At 42.4% G+C, this 15,577-nt stretch overlaps 1 protein-coding gene across 13 annotated transcripts in view; it reads left to right on the top strand.

Annotated features, from left to right (window-relative positions):
* Window positions 1-15,577, top strand: part of TLN2 (talin 2) — a 442,548-nt gene that overhangs the window by 175,456 nt on the left and 251,515 nt on the right. For 9 of the 13 annotated variants that reach the window (XM_019832311.3, XM_011282911.3, XM_019832308.3 and 6 more), the window contains one exon: window positions 5,114-5,191. The exons of the other annotated variants lie outside the window; for them this stretch is intronic. The gene's annotated coding sequence lies outside the window, so the exon portion shown is untranslated. The remainder of the gene's footprint in view (window positions 1-5,113; window positions 5,192-15,577) is intronic. 13 annotated transcript variants of the gene reach the window in all.

Here is a 15,577-nt window from a genome sequence, read left to right as displayed (position 1 = left end):
ATGAGTACGTAGTTTGTATGTTGTATGTATTACATACTCTTTACTTAAAGTAAGCTAGAGAAAATGTTAATATCCTAAGAGCAAATACACTTACAGTGCTGTATCTGTAAAAAAAAAAAAAAAAAAAAAAATCCACATACATGTGGACCCACATTGTTCAAACCCATGTTGTTCAAGGGCCAACTGGATACTCTTCTCATCAGCTCAATTTAGATTTTCTGTGCTTTGCTTGGTGCTATGTTCTAAATAATGTTGGGCAGCAAAAACATTGAAGATATGTTGATATGGGCCCCTCTCCTCATTTTTATGCTCATGTTGATGGTGTTAGGACAAAGCTTGAGTGTGTTATTACACTATTCCCTGTCTTTTATTTATTTATTTATTCACATACTTATTTATTTATTTATTTATTTATTTATTTATAATGTTTATTTTTGACAGAGAGACAGAGCATGAGCGGGGGAGGGGCAGAGAGGGAGGGAGACACAGAATCAGAAGCAGGCTCCTGGCCCTGAGCTGTCCGCACAGAGCCCAATGCGGGGTTCGAACTCACAAACCGCGAGATCATGACCTAAGCTGAAGTCGGACACTCAACCGACTGAGCCACCCAGGCGCTCCACACTATTCCTTGTCTTTTAATGAAATGTTAGGACAGAGGTGTTGTTAGCCGCTTCGGATCTGTACCATGTCATGAGATGTCAGTCACATGCCTTGTGAAGGCCCTTTGTGGCTTGAGACGTCCTTGCCTCCTCAGATCCCCTTCACCTTGGCCCCACATTCTTGTGCAAATGCTGCCAAGTAAAATGTGGAAAACAAATGTCCATCAAATCTTCATGGTGAAAAAGTACTTTGTATGGTCTCAATCAGATTACTGAATATGTGTTTTGTTTCTTTAATGCTGTGAAGATGATAATCAGTAGTGGATGTACCATTTGGGGGTACTTTGCTTTAGGCACTGAGTTAAGAACTGTATCTATACATTCTCAGTAGCAAATGGCCCGGGATTCAAAAGCAGTTAAGTCCAACCCTAAAGTGCCGAGGGTGGTGACAAGTCCATAGCGTTTGCTATCTTTTGGTCACCTCTACCTACGCCTGTCTCAAATTACTCACAAAAGGTACCGCGTGATACTCAAATTACTCAAAAAAGGGAGCTGCCAAATGATGTATCCGATGATGACCCAAAGAAGTCCATTTTAAGGCAGAGTTCTTTAATGTGCTTCTGGTACCTCTAAAATTAGTTTCTCTTCATTTGTAAAGGTCTTATCCATGTTAAAGAGGAAGCGCTTTTGATAGGTAAGTGTCATGCATAGATATATACTATTCCAGAGTTCTTTTAGGGACCTTACTTCCTATGAGTAGGCAATGAACAATGAGTTTCTGCTCAAGGCTGCTCCCACCAAACTGAGCTCAAGTAAGACCATGTTAGACTCTTGAGCATTGTTTGTTGCTTTAGATACACTATCTTCTTTAATCCTCAAAACAGCTCTTGTGATGGGCATTATTACAGAGGAGGAAACTGAAGCACACAGAGGTTAAGGCACATCGAGGCCAAATGACTAGTAAGTGATCCAGGGTCAGTCTATACTTTGCACCACCCTGTGTTGTCTCCCCTAAGTGTATTGTGTTGTGTCTCAAATCCCGCCTGATGTGTCTCAGCCTCAGATGCGGACTTGCTTGGCTCCCTGTCCACCTGCCCCCAACCATCCATTTAGAAAGATGCCCTTCTACCGGGGAGGGGTGAGAAGAGAGAGGCTGGGGCATGGCCCTGTGTGTTTGTCTGACTTAGGCCCTGGAGACACACATACTTGGTTAGGTCTCATGATTACTCATTACTGAAATTGGATAGTGGTTCTTGTCCTTTGTCTACTTTCTAGGGACTTTTTTTTTTTTTTTTTTTTTTGAGAGGGAGCCTCCAGGAGATGGAGGGAAGGATTAATTAGATTTGTACTTTACATCCAACACACCTGTAAAGGGATTTGTATGTCTACAAGGGATTATAGCTTTTTAACCAGGTTTATAATTATGGTATTAGGAGGATTCATGCATTATATGGAACTTCTCAACCTTTAAAAATAGGGCAATGAGAAGAATAAATTTGTTTGCTGGAAATAAATTGAACATAATGGTCCCATTATGGGAAAACATTATGTTATAGTCTAAATAGAAAAAAACGGCTTTTCATAGATAAACATAATCCAATAAAAATAAATCAGTGAAGTGGTTAAAACATGAGAGTGGAGAATATTTTAACCGTAGAAATGGCCCATCTGGACAAGTATGTCGCATTTGTTTTTATTCTTATTCAGGTAGTCTTTTCATCAGCACTCTTACTAGTCAGGAATGAATCTACCTGTCTCTTGAAATACTTTTGCCTTTGTTACACTAGCTTTGAGTCTCCTGCTTCAGTTACTTTGGCTGTAGTCATAACCATTACAAGACATTATATGTCCTAAATCTTCATTGATGTGATTACAGGGTTTACTGTTCTGTTTTCAAATGGAATAGGATGATGGAGAAGATGGAAAATAAAAAGCAGCACTGTATTATGTGGTACTCCTTTGGTCACAAGTAACAAACTGAATTGAGCTAGGTTAAGTGAGAAAGGGGGGTTTTAGAATAAGGATACAGGTGTGTCTTTAGAAACCCAAATGCAAGGACAGAGTGGCCCTGGGGAAGGGACAGGAGCTGGAGATGAGGAAGGGAACTCTTACCGATGTTCATTACAAGCCGTGTGTGATACAAATGTCAGTAAATTCAGAGGAAAGCTGATCGAAGGCACGTAGAAATCTATGTAGTGTAACACTTTACACTGGAGCCTGGAGTATGATAAGGCTTCATTGTATTCTTTGGAAAAATCCTGCTCATAAGAAATTCATACAGTATAAGAAGAAAAAATGCTCTAAAATCCTGATAATCAGTGGTGATCCTAACTATTTTGATAAACATCCTTCTAGATGAGTCTTAGGACATCTAGGAACACACACACACAAACACACACACACACACACACACACACACAGACACAAATGGAATCATACTGTGCATGGTTGTTCACCTGTTTCACGTGGATATCTTTTCATATCAATACATACAAACCTCAATCGTTATTTTCAGTATCTGTATGGTTTATTTAACCTGCCTCCTATTTGTGAACCTTTAGGGCATTGACTTGTTTTCTGTGTTAATTACAGTGCTATATATATATCCATCTTTCTGCTTACACAATTAACTACCCGTAAATTCTTAGGGGTAGCATTGCTGGATCAAAGAATATGTCATTTTACCTGTGGACAAAATTATGTAAGTGGTGGACTACATCGTGAACTATGTCTATAACATTGGCTGTGGTCAGTCTTTAACATCTCTGTCAATTTGATAGGTTAAAAAATCCTCCATTTTCTAAAGCTGTATGTTTTCATTGTTAGTGTAGTTGATTATCTTCTCATATGTTTATTGCTATTATGATTCCTTTTTGAAAATGCTTATTTTGAGAGAGCATGTGCTGTTGCAGGAAGCCTGACACGGGGCTAGATCTCACGAACTGTGAGATCATGACTTGAGCGGAAATCAAGAGTTAATTGTCTACTTAACCAACTGAGCCACCTAGGCGCCCTGTATTAGGATTCTTCTCTTAATGAAAGCTTATTAATCGTCTTTGTCCATTTTGACAGGACTATTTTCTTACTGCTTCATTTTTTTTGCTTAATAAGGAAAGTAGCCTTTATATGTCTGCGGTATAAATATTGTACCTAGTTTCTTACTTTACTTTTTGATGAAAATACCACCTTTTGTTCTTTGTTTTTGACACATTTTTGCCATTCACAAATTTGAAATTTTAAAAAACTCACCCAGCCAGATGTCTCACTCCTTTATAGTTTCAGTGTTTGATGTCCTGTTTAGAAAGAGCTTTTCTGGGTGGCTCGGTCAGTTAAGCATCTGACTTGGGCTCAGGTCATTATCTCACAGTTTGAGCCCTGCCCTGGGTCAGGCTTTGTGAGTTCGAACCCCATGTCAGACTCTGTGCTGACAGTTCAGAGCCTGCTTCAGATTCTGTGTCTCCCTCTCTCTCTAACCCTTCCCTGCTCACATGTCATGTGTGTGTGTGTGTGTGTGTGTGTGTGTGTGTGTGTGTGTGTGTGTCTCTCTCTCTCTCTCTCTCTCTCTCTCTCTCTCTCTCTCTCAATAATATATGAACATTAAAAAAAATTTTTTTTAAAGCTTTTCTGTCCCTGTGGTATAAAATTATTTGTTTATATATTCTTCTAGGACTCATGATTCTACCTGGAGTTTGGTTTTTTTTTTATAAGCAGAGAGGTAGAGATCTAGATTTTTTCTTTCTCCCAAATAGCTAACCAACACCTTTTATTAACTAGTCTTACATAACTACCCAGGTATGATTACATGTACCTGGGTCTATTTCATATAAGTACTTGGTTCTTTAGTTGAATGTTTATCCTGTTTCAAGGACTCACATATATGTTCTTACTCAGATACCTGTTTGTTAACTGTGGCTATGAGCCATTTTGATTTGGACAGTCGATGATGGTGCTTCTCTGCTTCAGACTGGGTTCCCAGGGACTGGGGTGCTAAATGGTCAGTTGTGAATGGCTCTGAGAATCGGGAATAAGATGGGAACAGTTGAAGCAAGAAGGGACCACTTGATAGACACGTTCGAGGAGCTGAGTAGGAAAAGGGTGAATGAGACCAGAAAGGCTCCTGTAAGCTAATTTTTAAAAAGGAGAAAAGTGCCTGATTTTTGTTCTAAACACTGGTGGGGGCAAGTGGGTGGGGAGATGTATACATTTGGTCTTTGTTTAAATTCAAAACCATTAAGGATTTTTACCACAGGGAAGGGGAGGAATGAGTTTTTGCCTCTCTGCCAACAGTAACATAATTTTGGTCTTTGAAATAACTGTCTTGGGACCTCAATTCCCTGTTGGTAAAGAAAATTCCCAGCCCATGTGTTGGAGCGGAAATTCATTGTTTCCTGAGTTATTTCCTCTCATGCTTAGTATGGGGGAAAATGACCAAATGTATAGATGGAGAATTGTCCCCCGCCCCCCAAACTGACATCTATAATATCACTTGATTCTGATGATTTCTACTGTTTTAGGTATTGCTGCTGAAGGCTTCTCCGATGCTTTAGGATATCTTCAGGGAAATCAACTCTTTACATAAACTGAGAATTTCGGTGAGTCCTTTAAAAATACATATCTTCTTTAAAAAAAAAATGTTGGGGCACCTGGGTGGCTCAGTTGGTTGAGAGTCCAACTTTGGCTCAGGTCATGATCTCATGGTTCTTGGGTTCAAGCCCTGCCTCTGGCTCAGTGCTGACAGCTCAGAGCCTGGAGCCTGCTTCAGATTCTTTGTCCCTCCCTCTGCCCCTCTCCCGCTTGTACTTGGTCTCTCTCTCAAAAATAAACATTAAAAAAAAAAATTTAGGTGCTTAATTACTTTTCAGAGAGAGAGAGAGGCTCAGCGCTGAGCCTGATAAGGGGCTCGATCTCCTGAACCACGGGATCATGACTTGAGCTGAAATTGGGAGTTGGACATTTAGCTGACTGAGCCACCCCGTGATCCCTAAAAAATATATCCTCTTATTGGGACCCTTGGGTGGCTCATTTGGTGAAGCATCTGACTTAAGCTCAGGTCATGATCTCACGGTTCATGGGTTTGAGCCCTGCATCGGACTCTGTGCTGACAGAGCCTGCTTCAGATTCTCTGTTTTCCTCTCTTTCTGCACCTCCTCTGTGTGTGCGTGTTCTCTCTCTCTCTCAAAATTAAACATTTTAAAAAAAGATTAAAAAAAGATGTATCTTCTTACCAATTAGCCACTCCCCTGCATTGATAAAACTTAGTGTGGAAACATTGTCACTTAGCCTGTCTCATTTGATATTTTCTGAGGCAGGCCTGTGTAGCTAGCTGTCTGGTCTTACTACTTACATTGCTGTTTGTTTTTTGCACCTCGTAGTTGGGTGGGGTGAGGATGGGAGTCTGCAAGAATGGATAAGTAGCTGTTTTTTAACCTTACGGCATGAATTCTCATTTATTCACACTTGTTTGCTTTATAAACGTTTGATTTTTGAAGTGTTTGATAAGGAATGTAGAAAATTCTAGTAGTCATTGCACTGTGAAACTGCTTGGTGGTTCTTGAAATGAACTTGGGTTATAGATTATGGGTTTTGCACTCTGATTGTCCCAGATGGGGCTGCACAGTCCCAAGTTCCCTCGGCAGGGACAAAAGGCAGGTCCTCGGTGTCCTTGGATTGACATTTGACAGCTTAAGAAGGATTGGCTGCGCCCCTCCTCTCAAAAACCGTATTGTGGCACACGAGGCTTACTGGTTCTGTTTCTGACCAGCTGCACAACTGGGGACAAGCTGATCTTTGCCAATTTTCGTATCTTCATCTGTAAAACGTGTAGGCTGGCCCCAATTAGTCGTTCCCACACTTTGAGATTTTGTGGAACAGGAAAAAAAAAACTTCATGACCAATTTCTAGTATATGTTTTTGGCTATGTATATATAAAGTTGATCATTATTAAAGCTGGATGAGTGTGTGAGTCTTCACTATGCTTATATCCTATACTATTTTGCGTCAGAATTTTTCATCATTAAAGATTTGAAAAAAAAAAAAAACCTTCCCATCTAACATCTCATGAAAAAACAAATACTTTAATACTGAAAAAGTAGGAATGTCCTACATTTGTCGTTAGATGGCATGCGCTTAGCATTTTCATACATGAAAATTCTCTTCTGCTTACACCTCTTTGTCATTTCCCTGCTGACCTGCGGCTGTTAGCCATGAACTAGCCAGCACTTGGCTGAAGACTGGCATTTGGGAAATTTTGGCATGCCTGACTGATGGCTAAGGGCTGTTCTGCCTCTAAAACTGTCTCATTCCTTTGAAGCAGGATAGAACTGTACCGTAGTCCACAATAGCTCTTGCGAGAAAATGCCGTGACAGTTAGCCTAGTTGAATTGAGAGGTGAGGTCAAACAGAAGAGAAGGGACCATTCTCTTGGGAAACCCAAATAAAAATGGCTGATTCACATGAACATGCAATTGAGCCGTGAGCTATCTTGCAGTCATTGTAAACATAATTTTGATGGGATCTTAAGTTGTTGGATAAAAGGATACAGAATCCTCCTTTCTCACCATGGTGGGCAGCCCCCCGGCCAGGTAGTATCTGACATATGAGTGTGCCCCTCCAGTGTGGGGATGCTGAGAGGCAGGAGTGCGGTGGGCTGAATGCCTGCCTGCAGGGAGACCAGTGCTTACAGTCTGTGTGAGGAGCGGAGGACTGGGGAGGGGTGGAGTGCACGGCCCAGAGTTCTGCGCTGAGGGCAGTGGGATCACGTGTATAGGGGATAGGAAAGAGTAAGGGAGCTGTCCTGCTCAGGAACCATTTGGTTGTCCTGGTGTTGCGTGTTGTCCTTGGAGGACCTACAGGTCTTGTTTGGTTAAGGGGCTTGGGCCCAGAGGGCAGGAAACACCTCAGACATAAGCCTTTCCCTGGGTTCCAGATCCGAGAGCAGTGAGCCAAGTGCTTTCTTAGGCCATGGCCTGTACCGAAGGGAAAACTGGGCTTTCCATTTACTTCTCCTTGGGGTGTATGGCTGTGACTGGGGGCAGGGTGGGTGGAGAACAGGGGCAATAATGGACTGAATCACTAGGAGAGGAAAATACTGTGGGGAAGGAGCAGTAATAACACCTATTTCAAGATGCCTACATAATCCTGGCTGCTTTTGAAAGCTCTGTGAAATCATACTGTGGCCAACATTGATAGGAACACAGTGGTTCAGTCCTTTGGAATTCCTCCCCTGGTGATTCCTTTAACATTCCTATTTTCTGGCAACTTAAATGAAATTTGACAGACTTACCTCGTTGTTTTCCCTTCCGTCAACCCTTCTCTTGGTTTACTGCCTGATTTGTATGTTTCATTTGGCTTGCTTTCTGAGGATATTTATTTCACTATCCTTTTTAGGAAAAAGCTATATCAAACAACAGCAACATTTGTCTTAAATGTATACGAATACGAGAAATTATGTGAAATCTTGACACTGCTGAAAGTGTCTAAAGTCATGAAGAAATGCTAGCAGAAGCTTTTATTTTGACATAAACCAGAGAGAGGAGAATTGCTTTAAGGGATGTGGGCCAGGCTGAGGCTGAATACAATTTAATGAATGAAAAATAAAATCAATCAATCATGTTCTGAGTATTTCAGAAGGCCAAGCACTGCTGGGTGAGATCTTGTAGGGGTGAACGTTGAGAATTGGAGATAGCCATGCTTCACAGGAATAAACGTGTGCTCTTAACGGGTTATGTGCATGAGAGAGGAGAGAAATTGATAAAGTGTTTGGGGGGAGGCACATATGACAAATGACTTGTTTAACGTTTTACTTAATGACTCGTGATGTATTCTGGATTTAAGAATAGATGTAATATTCTGAACTTATCTCCATTTTCCCTGCAGGCTTGTAAGAAAAATATTTAAAAACCAATTTTAAATGAAAAACACTGTTTCTGACTCTCTGGGAATCGTTAATTCCCAGTGCTGTTTAGGGGAGGTCTTGAATCGGTAAAATTCAAAGCAGGATCTACATAGCTGTTTGTCATTATCAGTCCCTTAAAAGCTCTGACGTCAGGAAAGGTGAGTTCCGATGCTTATTTTTCCTCATTAAAAATGTAATCTGTTAGGCACTTTTGTCTTCCTGCCATCCTCCATTATTAGCTGGATTCTTTAGATTACTCTGCTGGTTGAATGGAGGCGCTGCCACTTGCTTACCCCCCTGTGGGCTCCCTGAGTGGCTGGGAGTCCTAATTAGCATCATCCTAATTAGCATCACATCCTTGATCAGGGTTCCCTGTCATGTGCGAGGCTCCTCACTCTGCTGTCTGTGCTTAGTTAAATGTTTCAGAACAACAACAATTTCCAGATTGTGTTTCATTAAACTTAGGAATTCACGGGTATAATAGAATGTGCTGTTTCTGTATGCTTTTTGACTAATGAGGCTCATCACTTAATCTCTTTCAAGGTTAGCCCTGTGGAGAGCTCAAGATTTGAGCCTTTTCTAAGAATTGGTCGTCATTCCCGAACTTAACGGCTCTGGATTATTTGTGTCTGCGTTGAAATAGTCTCCTATAGAACACAAATCTTTAAAACTCCCATAGTTTAGCTATGAAGTCCCGTATTCTGAAGACCTGAAATCATCAACAAAGCCTTTCTGTTTATAACAAATCGGAATTGGACAGCTTTTCAGACCAGAAAATAACTAGTCTACTCGCAGAGTTTAAACATGACTTTAAGTATGCTGCAGGCCAGCTTTAAGCGTGCTGCAAGGACTCAACACGGCACTGTGAAGCCTGCTGTAAGTTGAGAAAAAACCTACAGCTGTGACCTAAACATTAGTCTTCTAGAGGATCTTGCCTGTCATATAATGTTAGTCGAAGTAATGCATGCAAATGGCTAACAGTGGAAAACATTCCAGAACGGCTTGTAATGAAAGCAATAGGGCTTTACTTTACCTCTTCCTTCACTTAGTCTTGCTTTTCTCAGAAGCAACCACCTTTTTTTTTTTTTTTTTTTTACCCCCCTGCAGATCATTTTTACTTTTGTGGCTTGGACATGTATAAATACTCTGCTAGCAGCACCTTTTCTCACTTGATCAGTTTTAAGAGCTGTTGATGGTGTCTTGTTGTGATTGCTGATGAGCTCACTCCGACCATCCCCCTTCTCCCTTCCTCCCTGCAGCTGATTAACATTGTCAGTCCCATAGCTGTCTCCTCCCTGCCCCCTCCCTGCCCCCTCAGCAACCTCCTCCATCCTTGTTCTGTCTCCTCCATAGGCTGTTTCTTGTTGACCCCCTCCCCCCACCATCATCTACCTCTCCATTTGGGGCAGCTGTACCTTTGATTTTCTAATGCTCCACGTTGGTGATATTTATATTCTCTCGTTTAGTACGGGCTTCTGTGATTTACCTGTGACTTGATTCTGAATGTTAAATGCAAGAAGCAGCATTTACTCTGTTGGGATGAGGGTAGCAGCTGTTGCCATCACAGCCCAGTTACGTGGTGAGATTATAGTCCTGCCTCTCTGGGGCCTGATGTCCCCATACCTTGGCACCTCTGTGGAGCATGTTTGAATGGATTCTCCCTTTTAGGTGGTAACAGCCATCTTGGGCACGGCCTCAAGTTTTCCTAGCTTCTCAGTCTTCCCGTCCTTCCGAGGAACCAGCTTTCTGTTTGGAGGTCTTAGTCCCGTTGCCCCCCACCCTCCACCTTCAACCCAGAACCATCTAAATTCTCAGGGTATGCTGCCTACCCCTAAGCCAGTGCTGATGGCCTGGAAAAGCTAATCAGTGTTAATCCTGTTGGAAAAATGGCTTCAGGCTCTGGTGTCTCAGAAGAGGTAATCACCTTGGTCTTTAAAATTAGCCTTCATTTATTGAGGATCTGGTGTGTGAGGCACCTAGGCTTTTGAGGCCTGGTGTTTGCAGAAATGCTCACACCAGCCCTTTGGAACAGAAAAATTACCATGGACACTGCTTCCATGAAGAAGTTGAGATCTAGATCAGAGACTGATCCAAGGCCTCCCCTGGGAAGTCCTTCTTAGATCCTGGGCTGGGTGGGGGGGCATGGTGTCAGCTGTGGTTTTCTAGGTGAGAAAAGACTTATCTGCCATGTCATGGACACTTTTTTCAACGGACCCTCCCCCCACCCTGAGCAAATGGCTGCTTTTCTAAGGAAAACCAGCCCTGCTTAATTCCACCCTCATCCTTGTTGTGGGTATGCTGTGTGGCCAAGAATTCATTATGCAGAAGTCTGTGACTGGAAATGGCACTCTCCTTACCTACTCAGTGTTCCCTTTGTGAACTTGAAGCGAGACAGGGGCTTCCTACTCAACCCTGCTGGTAAATAGGGAAAAGGTGCTTTGTCAATGGTGTTGGTGGGTTTTTTAGAGCCTGGAGTATATGTGTGGGAGTCTGGTACATTTGATCCTCTTAATGTATATTGTGTTTTGGTGGCTCTTTTAGAAGAGAGTTTGGGAAGACCATCACATTTACGTTTAACACTTTATTTTCTTTAAAAAAAATTTTTTTTTCAACGTTTATTTCTTTTTGGGACAGAGAGAGACAGAGCATGAACGGGGGAGGGGCAGAGAGAGAGGGAGACCCAGAACCGGAAACAGGCTCCAGGCTCTGAGCCATCAGCCCAGAGCCCGACGCGGGGCTCGAGCTCCCGGACCGCGAGATCGTGACCTGGCTGAAGTCGGACGCTTAACCGACTGCGCCACCCAGGCGCCCCAACACTTTATTTTCTTATGAATGTGGCGGTCTGGGTGAATCCTTCCGTTTACCTGTGTTTGGTGGATTACGCTTCTGGTCCTGACCAGGTGGATGGCAGGTGCCCAAAGCAGGCGGCTCCCTTACACGGCGTTGGGCTTCCTCTTCTCCGGCTGCTTGCTCTCCTCACGATGCAGACCCGGGTAAGGTGGAACCAGCAGCCTCTCCTCAAACCTGTCTTGAGTTGGTCGTCTGCTTTCTAGGCAAATAGCTCATGGACGAGTGAGTGGTTGGCGTTACTCTTTGTCACTCTGCTCAGTGAAGGCGGTAGTAGCGTTAACGTCTTCAGTCGAAGTGCAAACAGTGCTTACTTTCCAAGCCTCTAGACCTACTCAGTTTGTGCTCTCAAGTAAGTAGTGAATGAAAGCGAAGTCGGTTGAGCTGCACCTCATTTACATATGGGAGAGGTGTTTAGCCTTAGTGACGTCCAGTCTTAATGCACAGATAGGGGTCAATATTTACCTTGTTGCAATGGTTACGGAAGTAATCTCTGCTACTTTGAGACTTAGTAGTGATACGCAGTCCAAGGTGACCCTAGTAAGAACTTCTAATGATCCAATTCCGGCTGACTATGTTTAATTTTTATATTTACTGACTGACTGTAAGGAGAGGATAGGGTGCTAAGCAGGTAGGGTTGTAATCTGGGTGAGACCTTTTTGGTTCCATTCTACAAAGATCGCTAATCCTCACAGTTATATAGGTGACTTGACCTTTGTGTAAAAGTGACTTACTTGGACAGTTTAAATCTTGATCAAAATTTTATCCCATGGTTGGAAATGGAGCTTCTAGAAGAGTGGGACTGAACCCAACCCTTTAGCAAGAGAAGGGAAGAAGGGTTTTGTATTACCTTTGTATTACCTGATGCTAAATAGTCCCCAAATTAGTTACATCTTCTTCCATTTATTTACCTCTAAGTGGTGAAAACGATTCCATCTCCCCTGTAGGAGACCATTTGGCTCCAGGCATCGGGGTCATGCAGGATGCGTGGTTCATTTTGCCAGCCCTTTGGAAAGTTTGATGCAGGCCCCGGGACAGGACCTGTGTGAAAGTGAGGCCTCGTCTCCTTGGTTGGCCACTGTTCTCAGACGTTTGGATTCGGAGGAAGCATATTCAGTTTTCTGAACTAGGAAGGACAAATACAGATGAACACCGCACAGTGTAACGACGTGGGCCTTGTTCTCTTGGGTCTCCATGCTCCACAGGTGCAGAGGCATCTGACCAATGAGCAGGAGGAGAGGAAGTTTGGAGGAAGGAGCTATATCTAAAGGGGTAGAGTAGGTTTCCAAGAGAACGCAGCATTTATTTCTGAGTGAATTGGTTTCAGTTTTGCTCCTTCCAGCAGAACAGACTGTAAGCCACAGTGGGTTAAGCAAGAGAGAAGGTGGTGTTTTCTCAACTGGAATGAAGTCCCGAGATGGGCTGCTTAGGGCTGGCAGGGGCGTGGGCTCCTTGCAGGATAAGTAAAATTTCACATCTTACTTGGAGGTAAACTTCTTAAAATTTTTTTTTGAGCGTATGAAAAGTGAGGTAAACTTTTATTTTTAAAAAATCTTTTTCAATGTTTACTTATTTTTGAGAGGCAGAGACAGAGTGTGAACGGGGGAGGGTCAGAGAGGGAGGGAGACACAGAATCTGAAGCAGGCTCCGGGCTCGGAACTGTCAGCACAGAGCCCAACGTGGGGCTCGAACTCCCAGACTGCGAGGTCATGACCTGAGCCGAAGTCGGATGCTTAACTGATTGAACCACCCAGTCACCTGGGGATAAACTTTTAAAACCAGCACTTAAAGCAAGAAACCCTCGGAGACAAAATTGCTCCTGAACATCCCATGGGAAGATGCCCCATGAGGGGCTGGTATTGTCTCTCCTGGTCAGTCCAACAGAGCAGGCTTTTCTCCGAGCTCTGGAAGAGCTTGCTGCTAAGTCATTGGTGCTTTTGTTTAAGGCCCGTGTTGTAAACGGTAGAGCGGCTTGGGCATCCAGGTAGGACCCCAAGAGAAACCTAGTTCCCTGGGTTTTGCTCAGTGTCTGAAAGTTCTTATGTCCCTTCCGTGGTCTTTCTAGGACTTGCTTGCTCTCTGAGTGGGAGTGGAATTGCCTGCCGGATTGATTATTTATACCTTTTCTTATGGAGGCTTTGAAACCCATGCAAAAGCGAAGAGAATTTTATAGTGAACTATATGTCCACCATTCTGGTTCAACAAGGATTAATCCTAGTCTTGTTTCATCTGTACCCTTCTTTCTTCCCATTCCTGATTTTGAAACACCTCTCTGCTATTTTATTCTATCAGTATTTCAGTATATGTCTCTCCAAGGTAAGACTTAGACCATGTCACACTAAAAACATAAAAATTACCAATATTTCCTTAATGTCAATAAATATCAAATTAATGTTTGACTTTTCTCAGTTGTCCCACGTCCTTTTCGTTTGTTTGTTTATTTGAATCAGTATCCAAACGAGGCTTCCATGTGGCAATTGACTGATGGAGTCAGTCCAGATCAGAAGAAGATTAGAGACCCATCTCCCCCACCCCCCTGTGAGTTGTTTGTTGAAGAAACTGGGTTGTTTGTCCTTTAGAGTAGAAAGCCTGAGAATGATCTCCCTCCCCTATCGACAGACATATGACAGTGTTGAGGGATATTTTTACTCGTCACATTGTAGGGAGGCTTACTGGCATCTAGTGGGTAGAGGCTTAGGATGTTGCTAAAATCCTATGACACACAGGACAGCCCTCCACAGCAAAGGATTATCTGGCCTAAAATGTCAGTAGTGCTGAGGTGGAGAAACTAGGCTGTGGAATTTCCCATACTGTGGGTTTTAATGACTTCTTCTCTCTGGTGCTGTTTAACCTGTTTCTCTGTTCCTTGTGTTTTTTATGATTTGTTAAAGCTTAGGTTTTGGTCACATTCAGATCCAGATGTTTGTTTCCGTCTTGTCAAGGCTACATCAAACGTAGGCTGTGTATTTTCATTAAATTCATAGTCACAAATGGTCTCACTCTTGTGTGATGTTGGCGGTCGTTGATCATTGCCTATATCTTTTCGTTCATTAGTGATTGTGAAATAGTGATTGTCAGTTCTATCATTCCTTCCTTATTTTTATATGAGAATAGTTAAAGAGAAGTTTCATGGCAATTGTGTGTTCACCTTGAGGTTCATAGAAGCAAGGATCAAGGCTTGATATTCCCTATATTTTCAAATACACTGGGTTCCCTGGTGGCATCCTCCAAAAGTGATCCCTGAAGTTTTATTTTTTGTTTTGTTGTTGGTTTTTTTTTTGTTTTTGTTTTTTTTTTTTTGGTGTAAATATAATCGATGCATTTCAATGTAATCTCTTTACTGATATTCAAATTGTGCCAATTCTGGCCAGCAGAAACTAACTCAAGTTGGCTGCCAAATCCTTTTGGACAAGATTTGAGGTTTTTTTCTTCTTCTTTAGTATCCTTTCTGGTGTGACACAGTGTCACAGGCTTGTCTTACCTGGTTCCTACTCCCGAGTTAGATCTGCCACTTTTCCAAGGAACTCTGGTTCCGTTGAGTATTTAAAAGGCACAGTGTAGAAACTAAGAATGTTTATTCTCATTGGATTCATTGTTGTTTCTGAATCTTTTCAGTGGACCAAACTAGGGAATACATGTGTATATATGTGTATTTGTGTTTGTGTATCTTAAATATAAATGTAAAACCAATTATTCGTATAGATACTTCTTTTTTTTTTTTAATTTTTTTAACGTTTATTTATTTTTGAGACAGAGAGAGACAGAGCATGAACGGGGGAGGGTCAGAGAGAGGGAGACACAGAATCTGAAACAGGCTCCAGGCTCTGAGCTGTCAGCACAGAGTCCGACGTGGGGCTCAAACTCACGGACCGCGAGATCATGACCTGAGCCGAAGTCGGCTGCTTAACCGACTGAGCCACCCAGGCGCCCCTCGTATAGATACTTCTAAGCAAAATTGAAGTATAGAGGGTTCTACTTGATCACTTTTATATCTATGTTCTTTCTTCACCACCACACCCCCCCCACCCTCACCCAGGTCTCAGTGATCCCATATTTTTTCATTTGCTGTATCTCATGATATGTCATACACAACAGACTCAGTTGTAAAGATGTTTGGAATAGTTCTTACCTGTGTGATTGTGCCACCAGCTGTATATATAGTTAAGTTCATTGTTTGATTTCATTTCTGGTTTGGGGAGATTCCCTTTTCAATTGAATTTTGTGCAATATTTTCATG

Source organism: Felis catus, chromosome B3, assembly GCF_018350175.1.
Source record: "Felis catus isolate Fca126 chromosome B3, F.catus_Fca126_mat1.0, whole genome shotgun sequence".
Taxonomy (NCBI): domain Eukaryota; kingdom Metazoa; phylum Chordata; class Mammalia; order Carnivora; family Felidae; genus Felis; species Felis catus.
The sequence above is the reverse complement of the archived record's forward strand: the minus strand, read 5'-3'. Positions and strand labels throughout refer to the sequence as shown.